This window comes from Bos mutus, chromosome 23 (assembly GCF_027580195.1).
Source record: "Bos mutus isolate GX-2022 chromosome 23, NWIPB_WYAK_1.1, whole genome shotgun sequence".
NCBI classification, from domain to species: domain Eukaryota; kingdom Metazoa; phylum Chordata; class Mammalia; order Artiodactyla; family Bovidae; genus Bos; species Bos mutus.
Genome location: NC_091639.1, coordinates 11,239,342 through 11,264,265, shown reverse-complemented (window position 1 = coordinate 11,264,265; position 24,924 = coordinate 11,239,342).

The window sequence follows — 24,924 nt, the reverse complement described above, 5'->3', positions numbered from 1 at the left end:
TATGCAAAAGATGTCGCCCTTCCTCCAGGCACACAACCCCATCCCCATGGCGTAATGAGCAAGGTTTCTTTCTGCCTGGTCATAAGCAATAACTGAACAAGAGAAGCACAGTGTTGAACGGTATAGTTAGCATTAGTCAGTTAGCTGTGTTAGCAACCTGAGTCTCCTTGCTGTTTGAACTCAGTCTCTCAAGAAAAAGTTGCCTCTTAAAGATGCATATACTGTGATTAAAAAAAAAAGTTTGAGGAAGGTGGAGGATCAAGTATTCCTTCTTGCCACTCTATTTTCTCATGCTCTAGCACTCACTCTCTTCTATCCCTCTCTTCTCACTCTCTTTGTTTGGTTGTTTTCACTCCATTTGGCCTCTCTTCTCTCTCCCATCCCTCTCTTCTCAAACATCCACTTTCTTGAAGCCTAATGGAAACCTACAGGGCCTTCCTATGGGCCCTGATCCCCTGTAAACACAGACTTCCAGGTCAAAACTTGCACTGCGTGAGTGAGGATTTATTTAGTGCTTCCTCTGTAAAACACTGTCCTCCCAGAGTGGTTTTCCTCTGGAATCTTTGTCTCACGACCCAAGATTTCACTTCGAGCCAGGATTCTACTGGTCCCATACGGTTGTGTGCTATTGTGGCAGTTCCTCTCTGCCCGTGTGTTTTGGGAAGTCTTTTATTAACTTTCCAAACTTATTCTTGGAATTGGGCTCAGAATGTCCCTGGAGGAATGAACAGGCTGCAAACAGACTTCAGAAGAAAACAGCAACTTTCTTCAAGGTGGTCTTACTTTTATGTCCACCAAAACAATACCAACACAGCACCAAGACAGGAAGCGCACACATGCAGACCCCAGGATGCTAGACCGGCAGCAGGGTGAGGGGGCGGTCCTGAGATGCCCTCCACTCTGCAAATCGTGTGTTCATCAGTCTCCTAGATGGGATCCCTGCCCGTGGCTTCTCAATGTTGCATCTCAGGCTTTGGGTTGGATGTTACTCCAGGAAGAGGTGAGAGCAGGAACAGAAGCTGAGGAATGCCGCATGCGGAAGCTGAGCTGTTTGCCTGAACAGCTGGAACAAGATCTCTGGCCTTATCTTTCAGGCTCCCTCCTGCAGGTCCCTGTCCTTCCCTTTGTCTTCACCCTCCTCAGGCCTTGAGTCATCACTGGGCGTCTAAGCAGTGTCAGGCCAGACTCTTAAATGCTGCTGAGTTTTACCCACGTTCATCCAGAGGAAGAGAATTTACCTCTGTGTCTGATAGCGAACTTGTTTTCTCCATTTCTCTGGACTGTTTTTCTAGGGAATGATAGCTCACATCTACCGTCACTTCCTAGGAGTCTCAGTGTGTAATCTGCCCACAGTGCTTTCTAGGGCCTTATATGAATTAATTTGTGTAAGCCTCCCACCTGTGAGGGAGGGGGCTCTGGTCTGTCCTGTTTTACGGATGAGAGAACTGAGTAGGAAGAAAAACTCAGCTGCTCACAGCTGTACAGCCGGAAAGGTCAGAGCTCAGATCCGAACGTGGGTGGTCTTGTGCCAGAGCCCCACCAGCATTCCCCACCCCCAACACCCTCCACCCCGCTTCTTCCCCTGCTTATCAATTCTCTTTTCCTCTGGCAGGGGCCCTGGGAAACCACCTCCTGTCTAAAAAGAGGCTTTCTCTCTCCAACCAGACCACAGACCCATTTCCCATGCGTTCTGCTGGGGCTTTTAAGTGGATTCGTCAATAACACCCCTCTCTTCGGTACCCCAATTCAGAATCAGTTGAGAACTACATAGCATCAGATGGATGGAGATCAAAATGTGAGCTTTCTCCTGCTGAAGTCCCAGTTGGAGTTTGTGGCTATGTTCAGCGACCGGTGGGCCACTGAATGCTCTCGGTCATGCCACTATCTATCCTATGGCCCCGTCTAGACCCTGGGACAGCCCACATGAAAGAAAAGCTTGGTCTGCAGAGCAGACACAATTACCCAGAATTGCTGCCTCACCCCGGATAGGGGCAGAGAAAGAAGAAATCAAAACAATAAATAACTAGGACTAGCCTCTAACTGTAGCAGGATCCAAGCTGCTGAATCAGCCAGGAACCATTTCAAGCCTGCTACTTGGCATTGCACCATTGATAGTTAGTAAATAGACAAGGTCGCCAGTCTATGGACAGCCAGCAGGCAAAGACAGACAGTATTGACCTGCACGTGCCAAGTGAGAACAGGGCAACAGCTGTCCTGCGTGAACAAAGGCAGTGACATCCATGCACAGGTTCAGCGAAACCAGCATGAAGCAGGTTGCTGGAGGGCTCATATGGAATGAGCTTCTTTCTAGAGTTGAGACTGAAGCCGGGGGTGGAGTCGATTGTGATTTCTGCCCCAACACTCAGTATCCTTTCTTTCACACCTTCTTTTAAAACAGCTTCTACAAGACAGTTGGGAATTCTCTAGTTCTTGGAGAGTGGAATAAACTATTTTTGAGCATCTGTCTTGAGCAAAGCTCTGGTGCAAGCTAGAAGGTTGCTGAGTCCGTGTCCTTGGGGCCGGGGGCTCATCCACTTACCGTGCAGCCGACACCAGAGACGACAAGCCAGGCACCCCAGCCTCGGGCACACAGTTTAGTATTTTATCTCTGTTGTCTCCAGTGAATTAGGTGGCATCACCCCCAACTTAAAAGATGAGACTGAAATTCGGAATGATCAGCATGAACCACAAACATTTCTTGAGCATTTACATGCTAAGCAGCTTAGGCTCATCGGGACAGGGAGCTGTGTGGTAATGAAGCAGTTGTGGGAACAGGCCCAGGGAGCCCGACTGCCCGGTTCGAATGCCAGCTGTGCCCCTTGGCAAGGTGTGATGGTGGGCGGACTACCTACTCTCTGTGCTTCAGTTGCACCACTGATAAATGGGTAAAAGAGCACCTGGTCCTCGGGCTGTCCTAGGAGGAAAGGAGTCAATACGCGTGACACGCGGCACAGTGCTCATCTCGTGGTGGCCACTCCGTGGAGGCTGGTGAGCTCAGGAAGCAGTTGTTTTACAGACAAAGCAACGGAGGCTTCGCCAAGCTCACGGCTGCCCAAAGTCAAAGGCAGCAGAGGAGGAGCCAGGACACAAACCCAGGTAGTCTGGCTTTAGGAACTGGACACAGGCCCAGTCCGCCAGCTGCCTCTCTCACAGCCGACACACGGAGAGGGGAGGGTCACCCTGCAGTTTCACCACGCTGCCCAGAAATGCCTTTCCAGGGCCCCTCGAATTGTCAGTCCCAGAACCTGCCTGTCTCACAGCTGACACACAGAGAGGCGGGGGTCACCCTGCAGTTCCACCACACCGCCCAGAAATGCCTCTCCAGGGCCCCTCGAATTGTCAGTCCCAGAACCAGGATTAGGACCCAGACTGGCTCCACGTTTCACTCGCCACAGCCCCCTCTCCCATCTCCTTGCCTCCTCTTTGCAGCTGGCGTCCTTCCCCAAATGAGACTTTCCTAAGCATGAGGAGCCCGTGAGGCCCTGCCTTCCAGAGTCCTTGGGGGCCTGGTCTAACTTTCCACAGCTCAGCTTTGATGTTTTCAAACTGCCAACCATTTTGAGTATTATCATATGCAAAACATGGTCTTAAATATTTTCTAATAGAAAGAGAAATGAAAAGTGTGAGTTCCCAGAGGAGTTTGTTAGCTAGTGGAGGAAACAGGCAGGTACACGAAGAGCACAGAGGCATGATCGCGGTTAGGACGACAGGAAGGGCCCATGCTGTGGCAGGGGCCCACCCCTCCACTGGGTCTCTTGTGCTGCAGAGCCTCCCAGGTGGGGGATGGGGGTGGCCCCCACGGGCAGCTCTTCAGTCCATCCCCGTGTACTGAGGAGCCCCAGCGTTCTGGGATCAAAGGGGCCCTCCCTCTAAGGCCGCTGAGCCACTTCAAGGACACCAGGGTCACAGAACAATGCCATTTGGCAGATGGCAGAAGCTGCCTGGGGGAAGGAGAAAGGCTGGCTCTGCTGCCAAGCCAGAGACGGAAAACATTTTCTCTGAGTTAGAGAAAGGGAGGAGTGTCCTTTTCTGTTTAGAAGCAGCAGATGGACCCAATATTCCAGTACTTCCTGACCGTTTTGTAGGTCATCCACCCTCTCGAGCACAGAGTGAGCTCTGTGGACCCATGCCTCAGAAAAAACGAAACTGAGCTCATGCAATACGTTGCATAGCTGCTGTGGTTTCTCAGACCCTTTAGAATTCCCACTGGGTCCCTAAATCCTGGATTAAAAATCATTCCCAGTAGGTTTTAAAAATGGCTTCAAATTCCTTGCTGCTCCTGTCATCTGGAGGCGACCTCTCGGTCCTCTTAAATCTAGGAAAGCTTTAACTGCATCTTGCAATAAAGTATGGCTTCCAAAGTCAGTTCATAAAAGGCTATGCACCTTCTACCTAGCTCACCTAGGATGCTCTGTTTCTATTGTCAAAACCATTCTATTTGTGGAACTTTAAACAGCAGCCTCAGAAAACTAACACACCATCCTTGGAGTCATTCCACCCTCTGGTCCAGGTGGTAAGTAAAGGGGCCACCTCAGATGTGGGGTCCTCCAGCCCCCAGACATTCAAGTCACCTGCAGCCACTCTGGTCTTTGCAGCTGAGGCCACAGACTACAGACATCAGACGGTAGAAATGTGCCACTCGCTGTGTCCTGATTGAGTTTCCGACTCACAGGATCCGTAAGCATAATAAGCAGACATTGTTTTGGGACACTAAGTGTGGGGCTGTTTGTAATGAAGTGGTGATTAACTGGAACGCTGTTGAAACCTCTCCTGACCTCAAACCACTCTAAATGGTGTCCTCTTCCTTCTTTGTCTGCAAAGAGAACTTGCTTGATGAACTAATTTGAGCTAAATGTCCATGGTAATGGTATCACAGAACCTGAGAACTGGGAGAAAGCTTGAATCTCACATGTAGGGAAAAACAAATTACCCATAGTCCCAACTTCATACAAATCAAACATCCTTCATTTTCCCTTTCAATCCTTGTGCATACATAATTTGCAGATCGCTTATTCAAGATTCATTCAACACAGTTATAATCAGACATAATTTTCTAGTCTGCCTTATTCAACTTGCAATTTATCATAGCATTTTCCATGTTGCTACATAGTCTTTATTCTTTTAATTGGCTGCAAAGAATTTCATAAGTGATTGTAGTATAATTTACTCAATCATTGTCCTTTTGACCAACATAAAAACCTTGATGTGAATCTTCTTTAATTGCAATGTTTTAATTGTTCTAAATCAAGGTCAACAAACTGTGGCCTAAGAGCCAGATCCACCCACCCTGCTTTTGTACTGCCTGAAGGCTAATGATAGCCTTTAGAGGTTTAAATGGCTGGAAAAATTTTTTTAAAAGGATAGTATTTTATGACACTTGAAAATTACATCAAGTTCAAAATTCAGTGTCCATAAATAAAGTTCATTGGAACAAACAACACCCATTCATTGACACATTGCCTGTGGCTGCTTTCATAGTAATACAATGGCGGAGCTGAATAATTGAGACAGACTGTATGACCCACAAAGCTGAAATATTTATTATTTGGCCCTTTACAGAAATCATCTGGGGAAATCTGTTTTAAATATACATCATCATCCCTCTCACCTCACTCAGCAGTCATACCTATGGTCATTTTTCTACTGTCAAGAATCTCTTTTGCTATCTTTCTAGCTCTCATTATTCATTTGTTCAACAATAATTTGTTAAAAATCTGCTCTTTGCTAAGTACCTATTCTTGCCAGATGTTGTGGCGAAATATAAATAAGGCAAAATCCTTGCTTTCAAGGAGTTTATAGTGTAAGGAGACATTTAAGACAGAGACACACATCAGAGTATTTCAGATTTGAAAAGTCCTGTGAGGCACAAAGAAATGCTATAGGGTCCAGATGTGGGATAATTCCTAACAGCCAGGAATGTGACATTTGAGCTTCAGGGAAGCAAAGGGAATGGCAACCTGGGTAGAAAAACAACTACAGCCTGGGAGACTATTAGCATGCATGTGTGTGTGTGTGTGTGTGTGTGTGTGTGTAAAACAATGTGACTGCAGTAGAGATGCTTTAAAAAGCCACAGTGAAGAATCAGATGAAGGAGGGAGATTGGAGAGGAGGGGGAAAGGAGTGGGGGAGGAGAGGGAAGAGGTTGGAGTCAAGCTAAGATAGGATACAATCTGACAAGGAAGAAAACCTATCTAAACCTTCAAGTTTGGAATCACTAGTGCTTTTATTTCCCTTTGGCCAAAGGCAGATAAGACAGATAAAAATTTCAAGTTCTTCTACCAGGCTCTATAAAACTTCGGGAGTTAAGAGATGCCAATTAGTTACCCAGGAGAGGCACTTCTTATGCAAGTCTTTGAGATGAACTGTTACATCCCATAAGAAATAAAACTGAATGTGAGAAGTCTGGATGTTTCCAAGAGGGCTTACTGTACATGTTGAAGCAAGAATACTTTACCGCTGTTGCTGCTGCTGCTAAGTCGCTTCAGTCGTGTCCGACTCTGTGCGACCCCATAGACGGCAGCCCACCAGGCTCTGCTGTCCCTGGGATTCTCCAGGCAAGAACACTGGAGTGGGTTGCCATTTCCTTCTCCAATGCAGGAAAGTGAAAAGTGAAAGTGAAGTTGCTCAGTCGTGTCCGACTCTTAGCGACCTCTTGGACTGCAGCCCACCAGGCTTCTTGGTCCATGGGATTTTCCAGGCAAGAGTACTTTGGGGGTTACCAAATGCAGAGCAGGATGGTTACAAATATAAATTTTTTCACAAGGGCCTACATTCAGAAGAGCAAGTAGGGTTTCATTCATGTACTTTCAACCTTCACATGTAGCTAATTACTTGTTCCAAACGACCTTACTCTTTGAAATTCCATCTTCCTTCTGTGTGAATATCCCCACCCCGCCTTCATCACAACCTCCTTTTACTAATCAGAAGGGCTTTTGATATCAAGGTTACAAAGAGGATTTCTTATATGAAGGCCAAAGAAATCAAACACTGATAAATTTAGTAAACTTCTACAAATCTTATCCATTCTTTAAGGCTCAGTTCGTGAATCAACTCTTCCAGAGCTATGCTTCTGAAACTTTAAGGTAGACTGAAGATCTTGTTAACATGTACCCCACATTTGGTGGATTAAGTTTGGAATAGTGCCCGAGACTCTGCATCTCTAACAATTTCTGGTCATACTGATGCTGTTGGTTCATGGATACTAGCAAGGGTCTGGATTATTCCAGCCCCCAGTCCATCACCATCTTCTGAATTCCAGTGGAACTTACACTCTGTTCTCTAGCATTTCAGTCTTGTCTTGTTTCCATTTCATGAAGGTTAGTTTTAACTTCCTAGACTGTGACCTCCTAGAGGAAAGAATCGTATCTGACATGCATCTGTCCCCTCAACATGCTGCACCTGTTGCTTCTCAGAACAGGCGCTCTGGAGCATTTTGAGAATTGGTGAACAAGTCATTCGAGACAGCTCAGAGCAATCTCCAGTAAGAGAACCAGAGCCTCGGGCAAAAGTTCCAATTCAAGGCATCATCCTCATTACCACCCCGTTCGTGGTCCTGTGAGAAGCGGGCACTGTTTCAGTACACAGAGCAGGTACAAATTGTCAAGCCTTATACTTGGATGAACAAGAAATGGAGCCTGGTTTTCATTCCCATAACTGAATTTAATCATGGGCAAGCATGCGTGTGTGCTTAGTCACTTCAGTCGTGTCCTACTCTTTGCAACCCTGTGGACTGTAGCCCACCAGGTTCCTCTGTCCATGAGATTTTCCAGGCAAGAATACTGGAGTGGGTTGCCATGCCCTTCTCCAGGGGATCTTCCCGGCCCAAGAACTGAACCTGCGTCTCTTACATCTCCTGCATTGGCAGGCAGTTTCTTTACTGTTCGCGCCACCTGAATTTAATTATAATGTCAATCTTTGCCTTCTGCTTGATTGCATAAAATATTATCTTGACCACATTTAGGTAAACCCAGTTACTTCCGGGTTTCTTTGACCCTGTAGGATTTTCCCTCTGCCTCTGTCTCCCCTATTGGAGAAGGAAATGGCAACCCACTCCAGTGTTCTTGCCTGGAGAGTCCCAGGGACGGGGGAGCCTGGTGGGCTGCCATCTATGGGGTCACACAGAGTCGGACATGACTGAAGTGACTTAGCAGCTGTCTCCCCTTGTCAACTTTCCTCATTGGCATTCACCGCCTCTGTCACCACTGCCATTCGTCGTCTTCATTCCTCTTTTTGACCCCCACTATACCCAGGGGTCCTTTTGTAATTTCATAGCCCCCCTGTAAGGCTCGAGTACTTTCAAGGTCTGGAAGCCTGCGCCAAGGTCCAGTTTCAAGCACGGAAGTCTAGGGGTGATTAGAACAGAATATTAGCCATGAACCTGAAACACAGCACAGGAGGCGGCCTTCTCCTTGCTTTACAGGAGCTTCTTATTAAGAGAAAAACAGAGAGTTCCCAAATAATGTGAGCCTAGGTGAGTGAACATGTTTAGCAGTTGACATGGTATTTAAAGGCAGACTGAACAGAATAAATACGAAACTCAAGCTTTAGAGCTTCTCGATTGCACCAGCCCCCTTTCAAGACTCTTATCTGCTTCAGTTATCAAGTGGGGGGTCCCACTGTTCACCCCTTGCAAAATCAATACACACAAATGTTGGTAGCAAAAGAAAGGTGCCTTTAGTCAAAATGCTGGCAATCTGGGGAGATGGTGGACTCGGTGTCCCACAAAAACCACCTCTGAAGATTCTGCTCGGCCATGGAAGCTTTAGAGGGAGACAGGGAAGTCATCTCAGTTAATCACTAAGATGGAGGGGGGGTCAGAGTCGTCGCCACCCCCTACTGTGTGCAGGTTTGTCGACTCCTCATGATCGTCCTTCAGTTGTTATCTTGCCCACAGTTTGGTCACAGTTTGTTTAGGAGATTATGAAGGGGAAGCTAGGGCAGAGATCTGGTTATCTATTAATTACTTATTCTTCATTTATTTGATCTGCGGGAGGAACTGACAAGTTAGGCAAGGTATTGTGTGATTAAAAGATTTGAAAGATGTGCTTAGGCAGGAGTTGAGTAAAGTGTAGGGATGCCTGGTTGAACAGTCAGTTACAACACAGTTTTGCTAAAGTGACAAGAAATGGGGTTTCCTGCTGAGGGTGGTTTCTTGAAAGGAACTGCAGACAGGTTCTTTTTCTCGAAAAGGGCCCCTCAGGTTGTATAAGCTTTAATTTGCAAAGATCTGCCCCTGGTGTATTATGGAAGAACTGAGTGTGGTGGTTGGTAGTGATGATATTGGTGAAGAGAGAGGCTCAGTGTGACATGCCAGGTGGACATGGGTCAGAATGCACTGTGTTCCCCTCAGAACCAGGTATTTCTCTTCTCCATCGTGCAGGTCTGTGACCAGCCCCATTATCCACTCAGTATTGGCCTCGGTCCCCACTCCCCCGCCCCAGTCACACTGGCTCCTCCCTTAGTCACCAGTGGAATACATTCCATCTCAGGCATGTGTTCAGCCCAAGTCTCCTTTCCAGCCCCACCACCATCCTCATAGCTCAGGCTGTGTCACACCTAATTCCAAACCACAGACTGCCAACGGGCTCCCTCCAGCCTCGCCCCTGATCTCCTCCTGGTGCTGTTTCTCTGGAGAACCCTGACCAATGCAGCATCTAATACACATTTGTAAGATGAATAAAGCTGCAGTGAAAAGAGCGATCCTGTACATTCAGGAATGTCGCTGGGCCTCTGACATGTTACACCTACAGCAAAGAGCATGGCCTTGGAGACTGATTCCGTGAGCAATTCTCTGTTTATAAGGCAGGCAAATCCACTCAATCGAGGGAGAATGAAGGGGACTTGTGGGAAGGATACAGAGACCCTCCCTGAACCCAAGGGCAGGAAGCAGAGCCGAGCCTCCGGAAAACGGACATCACAGGGCAGTGTCTATCTTTCATCTCCCTAGTCCGGAGGGACCAGGCGCCCTCACTTCCTGCCTGTCTTTTCTGCTCTCCCATGGATGGCCAACTTGCTCTGCAAACTGCACCCCCAAATACAGGCACGCTTGAAGGCACTGGGGGTTAAAGCTTCAACATATGACTTGGGGGGAACACAGGTCAGTGCATAACATACCGCTTCCGACAGGGAATCCAAGTGATCTGCTTAATCTGAGGTTCCTCTTCAAGAAAGTGGGACAGTATTGCCTCATAGGATTCATATGGAGACTGAACGAGGGGATGGACATGACCCACGAATGACAGCTCTTCTCCCTACTGTCTTCCCCCAGATGGGCAGGCAGGGCACCCACGTCCTGAGCTTCAGAGCCGTCCTTGTTTCCCACCAGATGGCTTTGCTCCTGCCCTCCTCTTCCATCTTGGGTTAATCACGGTCACTGCATATTCTCACCTTACATGGAATAAGTAGGGTTATTTTAAACATCAATTTTATTATCCAGTTATGTTAATGGTGCGTGAAATAACATGTGAAGAGCCCATTAAACATTGTGAAAGAGTTTCCATTTCTTAAAAATGAGAGGATAATAAGAGAGGCCCACATAATTCACTGCTGAGGGGGAGAGAGAGGCTGACTTTAATCTTCAAATGCCCTTCTAGGAGGCACAACTTTCAGAACTCGAAACTCAGCATTTCAAAAGAATTTGGGGAACAGCTGGCCCTCCTAGGTACAATCCCAGAAGCATGTTCCAACCAAGAAATAATTAACAGTGTGGATAAAAGAGCACAGGAATAAAAATTAGTACCTTGCATCAGAGATGAATTTTGACCCAAAATGGAATTTTTTTTCTTTCATCAAATTCTGTTCTGCTGCCTGACTCACACGTACCTCACTGTAAGACCACAGTCTGTCAGCCCCAGCTATCAATATAACCTGTTTAGAAAAGGCCGAAGGAAAAACCCATCCACAACGTCTACCCAGATCCTCGTCCCCACCCACTGCAGACTAATACCAGTACAGCCCTGGGCTCTCAGGAACTCCAGGGAGCAATGGATTCTAATTGCCTGTGCATGAACCTATGATGGCCATTTACTCATTTCTTCAGAAAGTTTTATGTCCTAAAATTATAGATTCCTACTTTGTGCTCCTGGCTTCTCAGAGGACTCCACCCTCCCCTGAATTTCCTTCTATCACATGGTCACCACTGCTCTGGACCTTTGCTGGCTTCTCATCTTCCCGACCCTTTATCATCAGATACCCTAGCTAGCTAGCTAGCTAAGTCGCTTCAGTTGTGTCCGACTCTGTGCGACCCCATAGACGGCAGCCCACCAGGCTCCCCCGTCCCTGGGATTCTCCAGGCAAGAATACTGGAGTGGGTTGCCCCTAGGACCTGGAATTCAGCTTCTTTCCTTCTCTGTTGACAGTCATTCCCTTGGTGCTTCCATCCAGTCTCACGGTCATTAATATCAGCTATAAACTGACAACTTCAAGATTTAGTGCTGTCTCTCCAGGACTCCAGACTCATATGTCAAGCTGCTTACTGGGATGCCCAACAGGCATCTGAAATGTAACTTTCCCAAAATCTTCTTTGCTGATCTTCTCCCGCAAACTTGCTCCATCCACAGTGTTCCCCATCTCACTCAATGTCAAGTAAATCCTTCCTGTTGCTCAGGCCAAGGCCAAGAATTCATGATCCATTCTATTTTTAAAAACTTATTTATTTTTGGCTGCTCTGCTTCTTTGCTGCTGTGTGCAGGCTTCTCTAGTTGAGGCGAGTGGGAGCTACTCTTCACTGTGGTGCGTGGGCTTCTCACTGCTGTGGCTTCTCTTGTTGCGGAGCTCAGGATCTAGAGTTCAGGCTTCAGTAGTTGCAGCACGTGGGCTCAGTAGTTGTAGCTCAAGGTGGGTGGGTATCTAAGCACATGGGCTTAGTTGCTCCATGGCACGTGGAATCTTCCCAGACCAGGGATCAAACTGGTATCCCTTGGATTGGCAGGCAGATTCCTATTCACTGTACCAGCAGGGAAATCTTTGATCCATTGTTGACTCATTTCTTTGTTTTACACTCAACTCCCAATCCAACAGCAAATCCCGTTAACTCCACCTTTAGAATATAATCCTGGGACTTATTCCTTCTCACCACAGCCCCGTCCCTGGCCCAAGCCACCATGTCTCATCTTGACTTTTGCTCTGTCTTTGCTCCCCTATAGACTACTCTCCACACAGTGGCCAGAGAGATTCTTTTAGAACATTAGCCAGACCACATCACTCCTCTGCTCTGCCCATCGGTGGCTGCCATTTCACTGAGAACAAAGGCTGGAATCTGTAGAATGACCTCAAGGCACTACGGTCTGGGCCCCCCACCATCACTCCTCCAATTTCCTCTCCTCCTCTCCCCTTCCTTCACTGTGCTCCAGTGACACTAACCTTCTCTCTCTTCTTTAACCCCTGCCAGGGGTGCTCCTCACACAACATCTTCCTGTTCTTTACCTGCAACAGGGCTAGAAAACAGGGCTGGAATCTGCCTGGACCATGAATACATAGCTGGATTCCTTTCAGTCTCTTATGGACTTGATGAAGTGTCCTCTTCTCTGTGAGGTCTTCACTATTCAATATAATAGTCACTTCCCAACCTGTACTAGACTTTCCCCCATTCCAGCTGTGTTTTCTCCTCTGCCTTTATCACCATTTGCATACTGGATATTTCCTTACACGTTGTATTTACCTGCTGTCTGTTACACTGAAATGTAACCTCCATGGAGTCAGGGCTTTGTCTCTTTTGTTCACTTTTGTCCACCCAGATAAACCTATTGTTTGGATCTATGAATAATTGTTGCTGCTGGAAAATTCTCTAGAGAATATCTAATCCAGCTACTTCTATGATAGCTGAGAAAGCTGAAACAAATCCAGTAACAACTTGCTCAATATTACATAATTTGTTAATGGTAGAGCTGAGATTACAACAGGTTTCCTGACTCTGAGTCCAGCCCTTTGTCAAGTAAAGTATCATCTATTTTCTGTCCAAATGGATTATTATAATGTTTGGGGACAGAGATTATGGCCTCAAACTTCTCTCTAGTCATAGAAACCAAAACAGTTGAAAATAATGATAGACTTCAGAAGCAAACTCAAATCATTAAGAGTATTAGAGAGACATTTTCCCATGAGCTTTAGAGTGCACATGCCTGACTTATTAGTCAGTTTCTAACAGAGAGATGATAATAATACCAGTAAGAGTCACCACTACCCAGTACCCAACAAATAGCAGGTCTATATACATTGCCTCATTTAATTTTTGTAACAACATCTAAGGAAAATATTATTTCATTTCCATTTTATAGATGAGTAAATTGAGGCACAAGGAGGTTAAACAATTTGTCCAACTCCATACAATTAATAAGCAGAGTTGGGGTTCAAGGCCAAATCTGGCCCTCCATCTGTTTTTTTTTAATAAAGTTTTATTGAAACATATCCTGTCCCTTTGTTTACATATCCTCTATGGCTGCTTTTGCACAATACCAACAGAGCTGAGTAGTTTCGATAAAGACCCTGTGACCCACAAAGCCTAAAACATTTACTATGTGATCCTTTACAGAAAATGTTTGCCAACATCTGGGCTAGCACAGGTGGTGCTCAGAAAAACAGCTGTAAAAGGAAAAGGAAAATTCTGAGGAAGTAACACAGCATAGCTATTAGAAATTATCTAAGGCCTGGAGACCAGTGTAAAAGCTAATGAGAAGTTCAGCAGGTTTGGGCTATCTCCTCAAGGAGGCTGAACAAACTCCTAAAAGGCCAGCCATGGGGAACAAGTATCCCAAGATAGCAAAACCCTGTGTTCTCTCTGTCTCTCCAAAGATAGGTCAATAGTCTACCTTCCCCCAAGACAAGATCAGCAGCAAAACCTTTTCACTCATGGGATTTAGTGTCTAATAAATCACCTCATGGGGAAAGAGTAACCTGGCCCTTTTGTCTTGGTTTCTTCCTTGAAATTTTAACTCCCAAGTGCTCTAGGGCAGTAGTTCCCAATCACTGGGGCTTGTCTCTAAAGAGCTTTCTCCAGTCTCTCATGAAACAAGGGAAATAAAGCAGATCTTTCATAGCATTCACAATGCATCCTTTATTCTAGACTCTGTGCTCCCCCTTTGGGGTTTGAAGATGTCCCCATCCTGTATGAACTGATGGTGACAGTGGTTGGTAGCTGGCTTATTTATTAATTCTCTTGTGCCTTCATTTGACCAAAGAAAAAGTTGGCAGCCAAACTTACTTTTTAAAAATTTTCCTGAAAATGTACAAGCCCTAAAGAGTAACCATCTGGGCTGCGTTACTCTGAGAAGTGCTTGTGATAGCTCAGCTTTCCTGCACGAGGCACCTGCCGTCAAGGGTCGCTGCTCTCAGGTGATTTGCCTCCAGCAAATGCTGATGGCACGCACCCCTGGCACTCTGCTCCAGGATGGCCACTTGGCTCCCTTCCCTGTGGTCACACTGTCTGCTCATAGCCACAGAAACCAGACTGGAGTTAGCCTAAGCCAAAGAAGGAAAGCATTGGCTCACAAATTCTAGCTGTTGAAGGGACAGGAAGGGGTTGGCCTCAGGGCTCATATAAGCAAGGGCCTCCAGCCCTGTGGGATTACCTTTTCCATTTCTTGTCTCACTTTCTCTGTACTCCATCATTATTTCCTCATGAACTCGAGGGCTTTTAGCAGCTCCAGGCTTCCCTCTCTACAGCTTTGGAAGTACAGCAAAAATGGCAGGTTTTGGTCAGCTCTGGTTGAAGAGCCCCAGAGGGACACTGTGCTCAGCTTTACTGTGGATTACAGGCCCGCCCCAACAAAAGGATGCTTGAGTGTGTGCCAGATAGCCTCGTGGCTCCCTCCCTACCTCCCTAAGGTCTCTAAGGTCTTTACTCAAAAGCTCCTTTGTTAGTGAGGCCATCCCTGGCTACTCTACCTAAAATTGTGCTCCTCATCACCTGGTTCAGTTCTGTTCAGTTGCTTAGTCATGTCTGACTTTTTGCCATCCTGTGGACGGCAGAATGCCAGGCTTCCCTGTCTATCACGAACTCCCAAATCTTGCTCAAACTCATGTCCGTCGAGTCAGTGATACCATCCAACCATCTCATCCTCTGTCATCCCCTTCTCCTCCCACCCTCAATCTTTCCCAGCATCAGGGTCTTTTCCAATGAGCCAGTTCTTCACCTCAGGTGGCCAAAGTATTGGAGCTTCAGCTTCAGCATCACTCCTTCCAATAAATATTCAGGACTGATTTCCTTTAGGATTGACTGGTTGGATATCCTTGCTGTCCAAGCGACTCTCAAGAGTCTTCTCCAACACCACAGTTCAAAAGCATCAATTCTGTGGTGCTCAGCCTTCTTTCTGGTCCAACTCTCACATGCACACATGACTACTGGAAAGACCATACCTTTGACTACACAGAGCTTTGTTGGCAAAGTAATGTCTCTGTTTTTTAATATGCTGTCTGGGTTGGTCATAGCTTTTCTTCCAAGGAGCAAGCATCTTTTAATATCATGGCTGTAGTCACCATCTACAGTGATTTTGGAGCCCAAGCAAACAAAGTCTGTCACTGTTTCCATTGTTTCCCCATCTATTTGCCATGAAGTGTTGGGACCAGATGCCATTATCTTAGTTTTCTGAATGTTGAGTTTTAAGCCAGCTTTTTCACTCTCTTCTTTATCTACTTGCAATAAAGTGATGGGACTTGATGCCATGATCTTTGTTTCTTGAATGCTGAGTTTTAAGCCAGCTCTTTCACTCTCCTTTTTCACTTTCATCAAGAAGCTCTTTAGTTCCTCTTCGCTTTCTGCCATAAGGTGGTGTCATCTGCATATCTGAGGTTATTGATATTTCTGCCTGCAATCTTGATTCCAGTTTGTGCTTCATCTAGTCTGGCATTTTGCATGATATACTCTTCATATGAGTTAAATAAGCAGAGTGACAATATACATCCTTGACATACTCCTTTCCCAATTTGGAACCAATCCAAAACTCTTCCATGCCCAGTTCTAACTGTTGCTTCCTGACTGGCATACAGATTTCTCAGGAGGCAGGTAAAGTGGTCTGGTATTTGCATCTCTTTAAGGATTTTCCAGTTTGTAGTGATCCACACAGTCAAAGGCTTTAGCGTAGTCAATGAAACAGAAGTAAATGTTTTTCTGGAATTCTCTTGCCTTTTCTATGATCCAACAGATATTGGCAATTTGATCTCTGATTCCTCTGCCTTTTCTAAATCCAGCTTGAACATCTGGTCACCCAAACTTCCCCAAATTTCTCTTTTCCCCTTATCCTGCTCTATAATTTCCATTAGTGTATATCATCTCCTAATATATAATTCACTAACTTGTTTATTGTCTGGCTCCTCCCACTATAATGCAAGTTCCATGAAACAAGGATCGTTGTCTATTTTGTTTATTACTATGTCCCATTGTCTACAATAGTGCCTGGCACACAAGGACTCAATGAATGTTTCTTTTGTTTGTTGATTGTTAATCTTCCTTTTATTGTTGTTATTTAATGGCTAAGTCATGTCCAACTCTTTTGCGACCCTATGGACTGTAGCCCGCCAGGCTCCTCTGTGTGTGGGATTTCCCAGGCAAGAATACTGGAGTGGGTTGCTGTGCCCGCCTCCAGGGGATCTTACTGACCCAGGGGTTGAACCCGTGTCTCCTACATTGCAGGCAGATTCATTTACCTCTGTGCCACGTGGGAAGCCCAATAGTCTAGATTACTAGACTATAATCTTCTCATAGGGTGGGAATCTTGAAATCTGTTTTGTTTTAATCAACAAGTCCCAGTGCCTAGAATAGTGCCTGATACCTAGAGGACCCTCACTGAATACTTGTTGACTGGAATCAGTGAATCACTGTGTCTGTGCAGATGGCCAGTCATAACTTTCTGTCTCCACTGGCTACACAGCTTCACCGATTCACTTCTGAGAAGTGGATTCCATTGTGCTCAATAAATATCCACTGTGCTTTCCTAACTTGGAGTGAGGTGAACTTGAATTTGACACTCTAAGGCTGCAGAAGGTTATAGCTGGGTACAAAGCAATAAAACATGGCTGTCCATATGAATCATAGTACAGTGAGGGTGGATACAATTGAGCCAGAGTTGAGAAGTGAACTTGACATAAAACACCAGGCTTTAAAGCAGTTCTTCGACCTTTTGGGCACTTCCAATAACTTTCTGCTTCCTGGCACTTCCTGCCAGGATCCTTCTGCACTTGTCTCAACCTTGTATTTCAAGAAAAGTGCAGGTTTCAATTGATAAGCACTATTAGAGCCATGCTAATACTACTCTGGATATGTGTTAGCTGTCATCCTTTATGTTATAAACATTACAATTTTGTTCAATTCTTTAATATCTCCATATGCAAACCTTCTATTAAACCAAACCTTTGATCTCCCCCTACTCTGAATGTCTTCCTATGACCTGTTGCCATGGAGATGATCACATATGCCTCATGTAATTATGTAAACAGCAGATAGTTCTGTCCATCTTATCTCACATATAGGCTGTTTCATTTTTCCTTTTCTGCTGGTAAGTTTTCATCTTAGCTTAGGTGAATTTACAGCACCATGCTTAAGGACTCAGGTGTTTTAAGTCAACAACAAAATTAAATTTCTCTTGATGAATTAACTAGACTCCTCCTAATTCAATATTCAATTAATTTGAAAGTGGAAGAGACCATCTTTAACAAGCTGGAACCCAAATTCACAAAGAGATCAGAGTTTCTATTTCAGTTCAATTATCTGAAACTTAAAACTGTCTTATTAGAGTTAAGATGATAAAAAATACGTATTTTAAAAATAACAGTTATTCCCTGGAAATAGAATCTGGAGAATAGTAGATGGCTGCTATAATAGCTCTTATGTATGTATGTATGCATGTTAGTCGCTCAGTCATGTCCCACTCTTTGTGACCCCATGGACTGTAACCCACAGGCTCCCCTGTCCACAGAATTCTCCAGGAAAGAATACTGGGGCACGTTGCCATTCCCTTCTCCAGGGGATCTTCCCGACCCAGGGATCCAACTTGGATCTCCTGCTTTGCACGCAGATTCTTCATTGTTTGAGCCACCAGGAAAGCCTCTTAAACATAGCCAAACAACTCAAAATACCTATCTTTCTTACTCTTTATGAGCAGAGTTTCCAGATAAAATACAATGTTTAGAACATACTTTACTTAAAAATTAATTGTAGTTTATCTGAAATTCAAATTTAACTGAGCATTCTGTATCTTTATTTGTTAAATATGGCAACTCTATTTATGAGACACAGTTGGCCATCAAATACTCCATACGCCATCCAAATTTTTCCTAGTTACCAGGAAAAACTAAAGAATCTCTATTTCTATTAGTAAGAGAGGGAGAAATGTCACTCAGGAATCTATGGGTTTGCGGGGGCATCAAAGACCCTGCTCAGATCATGGGTGTTTGTTCAACACAACACAGAACCGCTAACCCTTGGTGTAGCAACTAAAGACCCTCTATCCAGTTTCATGCAGAATGGGAGTGAGGAAAATAGTTATAATTAATGTCTAATGGACAAGTGGTCCTTTCATGATACGGGGCTGTTTTCTAACACACATTGTAACTCTTTCAATGTTGGTAAAAGAAATGCTACAACGTTCTCTTGGGTTTGTGCTTCTGATTACTCTGGAGTAGAGTCCAGAGAACAGTTCTAGCCCCTACACTCTCACTCACTGGGTAGACTTGGGAACATTACCGGCATTTTGTGGCTCTCTTTGAGCCTCCTTTTACAGTTTTTCCTATGAAATGGGAAAGATACTGGCCCAGTCAAACTTGTGTTGCTGTTGTTCTCAAATAAGATTATCAGATGATAGTATAATTTATATGACAATTACAAAGAGTGTGCGAACATCACACAAGGTCTTACCATTATTATTGCCTCTTTATGAGGCTTCTCTTTATGAGGCTTCTTCTTTAGCTGTAAAGAATCCACCTGCAATGCTGGAAACCTGGGTTCAATCTCTGGGTCAGGAAGATCCCCTGGAGGAGGGCCTGGCAACTCACTCCAGCAATTTTGCCTGGAAAATCCTATAGACTGAGGAGCCTGGTGGGCTGCAGTCCACCAGGGGTCGCAAAGAGTTGGACATGACTGAGTGACCGGGCACGCACACGTGCCCCTTTGTGATGCCCAAGTTGTTGCGACCAGGTAGGATGGGAGTGGGGGTGGGCCACCTGTTGGAACTGAAAGGCCCCATTGATTTGAGATTCAGCTCTTCCCAGTGGAGCTGGGACACGTTGGTCTTGAGCAAAACATACATATTATAATTGTAGCGAGACAATTATAATGTCACAGGAGCAACAACCCAGCCTGCTCTGGGACAGTGCTCCAGGGAGGCCATGGGACTGACAGGCACCATCCTCCCCAGAAAAGCCCATTTGGGAAGTCACCAAATTGCACCTCGGCAGGACCTATGGAAGTAATTACAGTCCGTGCTGTGAAACCAGATCCCTTTTCACAGATGAAGTCGCTGATTCTCTTTCTGAAGCCAGGAAACAATAGGTTATTGCCCTTCACATAACCAACAGCCTAACCAGTACCCTGGCTCAGAGGTCCCCAACCTCCAGGATTTAACGCCTGATGATCTGAGGTAGAGCTGATGTAATAATAATAGAAATAAAGTGCACAGTAGGTGTAATGTGCTTGAATCACCCCGAAACCATCACCCCCCTCAGTCTGTGGAAAAGTTGTCTTCCAGGAAACCAGTCCCTGCTGCCAAAAACATTGGAGACCACTGCCCTGGCTGCTAGCTCCTGAAACAGGGGGTGGGGCAGGCGAGAGAAATGGTCTGTTTCGAGGTTTTATAAGGTAACTGCTCTGTGTGTACAAAGGGCCTGAAAGGAGGCCGAGAAAGAGAAGGCGTCCCAGCTGAAACTTGGGAGTCTTTGTGGTCTTTGTCATCTGGGGCTGGGGTACAGGCTAGGATCCTCGTAAAACTCTGAATGTTGGTAGGAGACGTGAAAAACAGCTCAGCCAGCCCCTCAGAACCCGCTGCTTCCATGTCATCACCTTCAGTAGTGCTTCCCTGCTTGCCTTCCTAATTTCTCTTTCTGTATCCACCTTTAGTCACAATGGGGAGCTAGAAAAATATATAATCATATGTCATCACACTTTGTGTGAAATCTTGTTCCTTCACTTAAAAATAAGATACAACATTTACTAACTCTCCTTAAAAAAAAAAAAAAACCCTCTACCTAAGAGAATTAGGTTGTTTTTATTTCGGCATGGTCTTTATCTATTTTAATTTTCCCCTATAGATCTGTAGCTCTCAAGAAAATGATTTCCTCCTTTCGCCCTAAATAGTGTATTTTATAATCCAAATTCAAAATAAGTACATTTCCCTCTCAATTATAATTATTTTTTAAATTGCACTTTGGTAGTCACTAGCAATCTATAAAATAGCCTTTTCTATAAAATGCTGCTATAAATATGGGTGTACAAATATCTGATTGACACTACGTTTTCAGTTCTTTTGGGTATATACCCAAAAGTAGAATTGCTGAATTATATGGCAGTTCTACACTTAAAATTTTGAGAAAATGCCATACTGTTTTCCGCAGGGGCTGCATCGTTTTACAGCCCCACTAACAGAGCACAAGGGTGCCAGTTTCTCCACATCCTCACCAACACCGGCTGTTTCTCGTGATTTGTGGCCATCCTAATGGATATGAGGTGGTATCTCATTTTGGCTTTGATTTGAATCTCCTTTATGATCAAAGATACTGAGCTTCTTTTCAGGAATTTGTTAGCCATTTGTATAATCTTTTTTGAAGAAATGTCAGTCAAGTCCTTGGCCGTTTTTTAAGTCCGGTGTTTTGTTGTTGCTGTTGAAATATAGTTCTTTTTATATCCTGGATATTAGCCCCTTATTGAAATATAATTTACATTTACTCCCATTTTAAAGGTTGTTTTTCGCTCTGTTGACTGTGTCTTTCATGTACAGAAGTTATCAATTTTGATGTATGTGCATCTGACATAAGAAACTTCAAGGTTTGGTCCTTCTAAGATAATTCTGAAATATCTTTTAACTATAAATGATCAATTCCTAGGACTTTATTCACCATAGGATGTATAATCAATATACAGGGAATTATTATATATGTAATTAATATACAGCCACCAGGGAAGCCCATAATTAATATATATGCTTTCAAAGAGGAAATTCCTGGAAACTAGGAAAAGCCCAACTATTTTTCCAAAGTTCTTTCCATATACACAGTTGGCAGCTATACCCTTAAGCTCAAGACATTATTCCCAGTTAATATGAAAACTTACCCCAAAGGTATAATACTTAAACGTTGTTATCAGTCAGCAAAACAAGGCACTGCAGTGTGCATTTCATATTCAAAAGCAGAGACATTACTTTGCCAACAAAGATCCATCTAGCCTTGACTAGATGGACCTTTCCATCTAGACCTTTCATCTTGACCTTTCCAGTCAAGACCATTCCTGTGGTCAAGTATGGATGTGAGAGTTGGACTGCAAAGAAAGCTGAGTGCTGAAGAATTGATGCTTTTGAACTGTGATGTTGGAGAAGACTCTTGAGAGTCCCTTGGACTGCAAGGAGATCCAACCAGTCCATCCTAAAGGAGATCAGTCCTGGGTGTTCTTTGGAAGGACTGATGCTGAAGCTGAAACTCCAATACTTTGGCCACCTCATGTGAAGAGTTGACTCATTGGAAAAGACTCTGATGCTGGGAGGGATTGGGGGCAGGAGGAGAAGGGGACGACAGAGGATGAGATGGCTGCATGGCATCACCGACTCGATGGACAGGAGTTTGGGTGAACTCCGGGAGTTGGTGATGGACAGGGAGGCCTGGCGTGCTGCAATTTATGGGGTCGCAAAGAGTCAGACAAGACTGAGCAACTGAACTGAACTGAGTGTGCATTTTATTTGCAAGGGAGAAGGAAGGAAGCATGGCATGAACAACCAAGAAGCTGAGGAAGAACTAAAATACAAGACCATCAGGATGGAAACTGATAGCAAGAGCTCCCACTTACACAGGACTTACAACGTGCCAGGCACTGTTCTAGGCGCCTTGCGTGCATTGACTTGAGATGTGCACAAGTGTTTCTCTTTTAGAAATGAGAAAAAGGAGACATGAGTTTCAGGAGCTTGCCCAAGGTTAATACGTGACTGAGCTGGGCTCCAAGGGGATCTAACGGGAGCCCGTGTAGTCATTACACTCCCAGGGGAACACGACCCTCTGGATGCAGCCTCCTCCTTGTGCCCACCTCCACCACCGCTCACTGGAGACCACTATGGTGCCTCCAGGGCTGCGATGATTTCTCTCTTGGAAATGATCTCTTCTACATGCAAATGGAAAGCATTCAAACCAAGATACTTGGGCCCTCGTTTAAGTAACAATTAATTCACCTCTTATCTTCGTTTCCTGGGGCCCGGTTTCCTCTGTCTCATTCTACTTCTATTTGATTCTCTCAGAGAGGTCAACACACAAGGCTCTGGTTGAAGTGCCTGAGAAAGCTGACTATACTGAGAGCCCACAGGGCAACAGACGTGTGCATTCTCACTCATGTCTTTCTCCCCGCCTCCTGCAAGGCCTGCCTTCATCTTCAGCAGAGAGAAGTGAGGCTCAGCAATGCGAGACTGCTTGCCCCAAATCTCACAGTCAGTGGGTGGAGGGAGCAGGATCTGAAGTCAGAACTTCCATCACCTGCCTGCTGCCTCCTCCTGGGGGCCCTGAGGCTCTCTGTCTTTCTGAGGGTCCCTGTCTGCTGAAGGGCAGCCCAGCATGCTCTTCCAAAGGCCAGACACCTCGCACTGTCTTACCCCCTCTCACTCAGCTCTTTATTCCTCTTCTAGAGCTCACATTACAGACTTCTTCCCTGCAGGTGCTCAGGGCTCTCACTGTCAGAGATGAAAAGTAACCCTCTCCACCATGAATGTGTGTCTCACATGAAAGCTGGCATCACAGCACAGTTTGCTTCCCTGTGGTTCAGCTCTGCTGGTGACCTCCACCCCTGCTTCTCCTCACTCCCTAACTCCACGGGCAAGTCTGCTGGGAGACGTCCCCCACTGCTGTGCACACGCCCTCACATACATGTGCGCATGCACACACACACACCACATGCACATGTAAACACACACTTCTCACACAGCACAGATACATACTCCCCCGCACACATACACCTCACACCACACATAAACACACAACTCATTTACACCTTTACACCTCAGAGATACACAGACCTCATACACTACACACATATCCCTCATCACACACACACATCTGATACTACACACACTTCATAACTGCACACAAACCACAAACACACATCCAGGTATACTTAATAAACACACCCCACATACAGACCTTAAAACACACATATAAACATGTACATATATACCTCACTTACTGTATACACACACACACACACTCACACCCCCTCATACAGCCACCCCACATAAATGTAGGAAAGGAAAATTGTTTTCTATATACTCATAGGTTCTGGGGCTGACATCTATGAATTAAACTGACAAAAGACAAGTTAGCAAGAAAAATGGTTTATTACATATGTATACAGAGGCCTTCCTAGAAAAATAGTGAAGCAGTGAGACCCAAGGGCTTTATATATCACTTTAACAAAGAGCAATAAATTTGTGTAGCAGTGACAAGACAAAGAGAGAGGGGTTTAGACTTTCGGGGCAGTAAATTGTGGGCAGGTAAATAAAACGGGAAAACTAATGGCAGATGAGGGTTAGTCAGCAGGGTTCTGTTTATGAGACTCATCTCAGTGCTGCTTCACGGTAAGATTCACTCTCGCCTTCCTGGGCTGGGAGAGGGGCGGGGAGCCACCTTCATGAAGGGAATTTTATGCGCTGCTTTCTGGCAGAGAGGTTTTCTTGTGGCTCCTGTTCTTGATTGCCTTTAGCTCAAAATAATCCTTATGCCACAATGGCATATTTTGGGGTAATATAGGCTGCTCACCTTTATACATCTCAAGACATACACATAAACACACACACCTCACATATTGCAACACATACAGTAGTTCTCCATATCTCTAGGTTCCACATGCATGGATTCAACCAGCCACAGATCAAAAATATTTGGGGAAAAAAAAGAATTCTAGAAAGTTCCAAAATGGAAAACTTAAATTTGTTGTACACTAGCAACTATTTACATGGTATTTACAACTATTTAAATACCATTTACATTGTGTTAGGTATTATAAGTAATCTGGAGATGATTTAAAGTATATGGGAGGATGTATGTAGGTTATATGCAAATACTATGACATCTTATATAAGAGAGCTGAACATCCTCGGATTTGGGTACCCATGGTGGGAGTGTCCTAGAATTAATCCCCTGATGATACCAAGGAATAACTGTACATACCTACCTCATACACTGACATGCTTCACACCACACACAACTCACACCACACTCAAGCACACACACCCCACATGTTATACACACATCCACAAACACACCTCAGTGAAAAAGTGAAAGTGTTAGTCACTCAGTCATGTTCGACTCTTTGCAACCTATGGACTGTAGTCTACCAGGCTCCTCTGTCCATGGAATTCTCCAGGCAAGAATACTGGAGTGGGTTGCCATTCCTTTCTCCAGGGGAATCTTCCTGACCCAGGGATCAAACTTGGGTCTCTTACATTGCCGGCCGGTTCTTTACTGTCTGAGCCACTAGGGAAGACCCACACACCTCGGAGACACACACATAAAACCATATGCCACACATAATAAACACACATACATACACCTCACACAGGTCATGCACATGTGTGCCGCCCTTGCTGCGCACACACACCACGCACCGTGTGCATGCTCTGCCCACAGAGTCCCCCTTCATCCTTTGAGATCCACTTCCCTTGGAAGCCTGTCCAGTTCCACCAGCACGAGGCTGGATCCAGAGACCCTCTGGGGGTCCCCTGCCTGACCCGTCATCTCTCCATTGTCGGTGTCTGT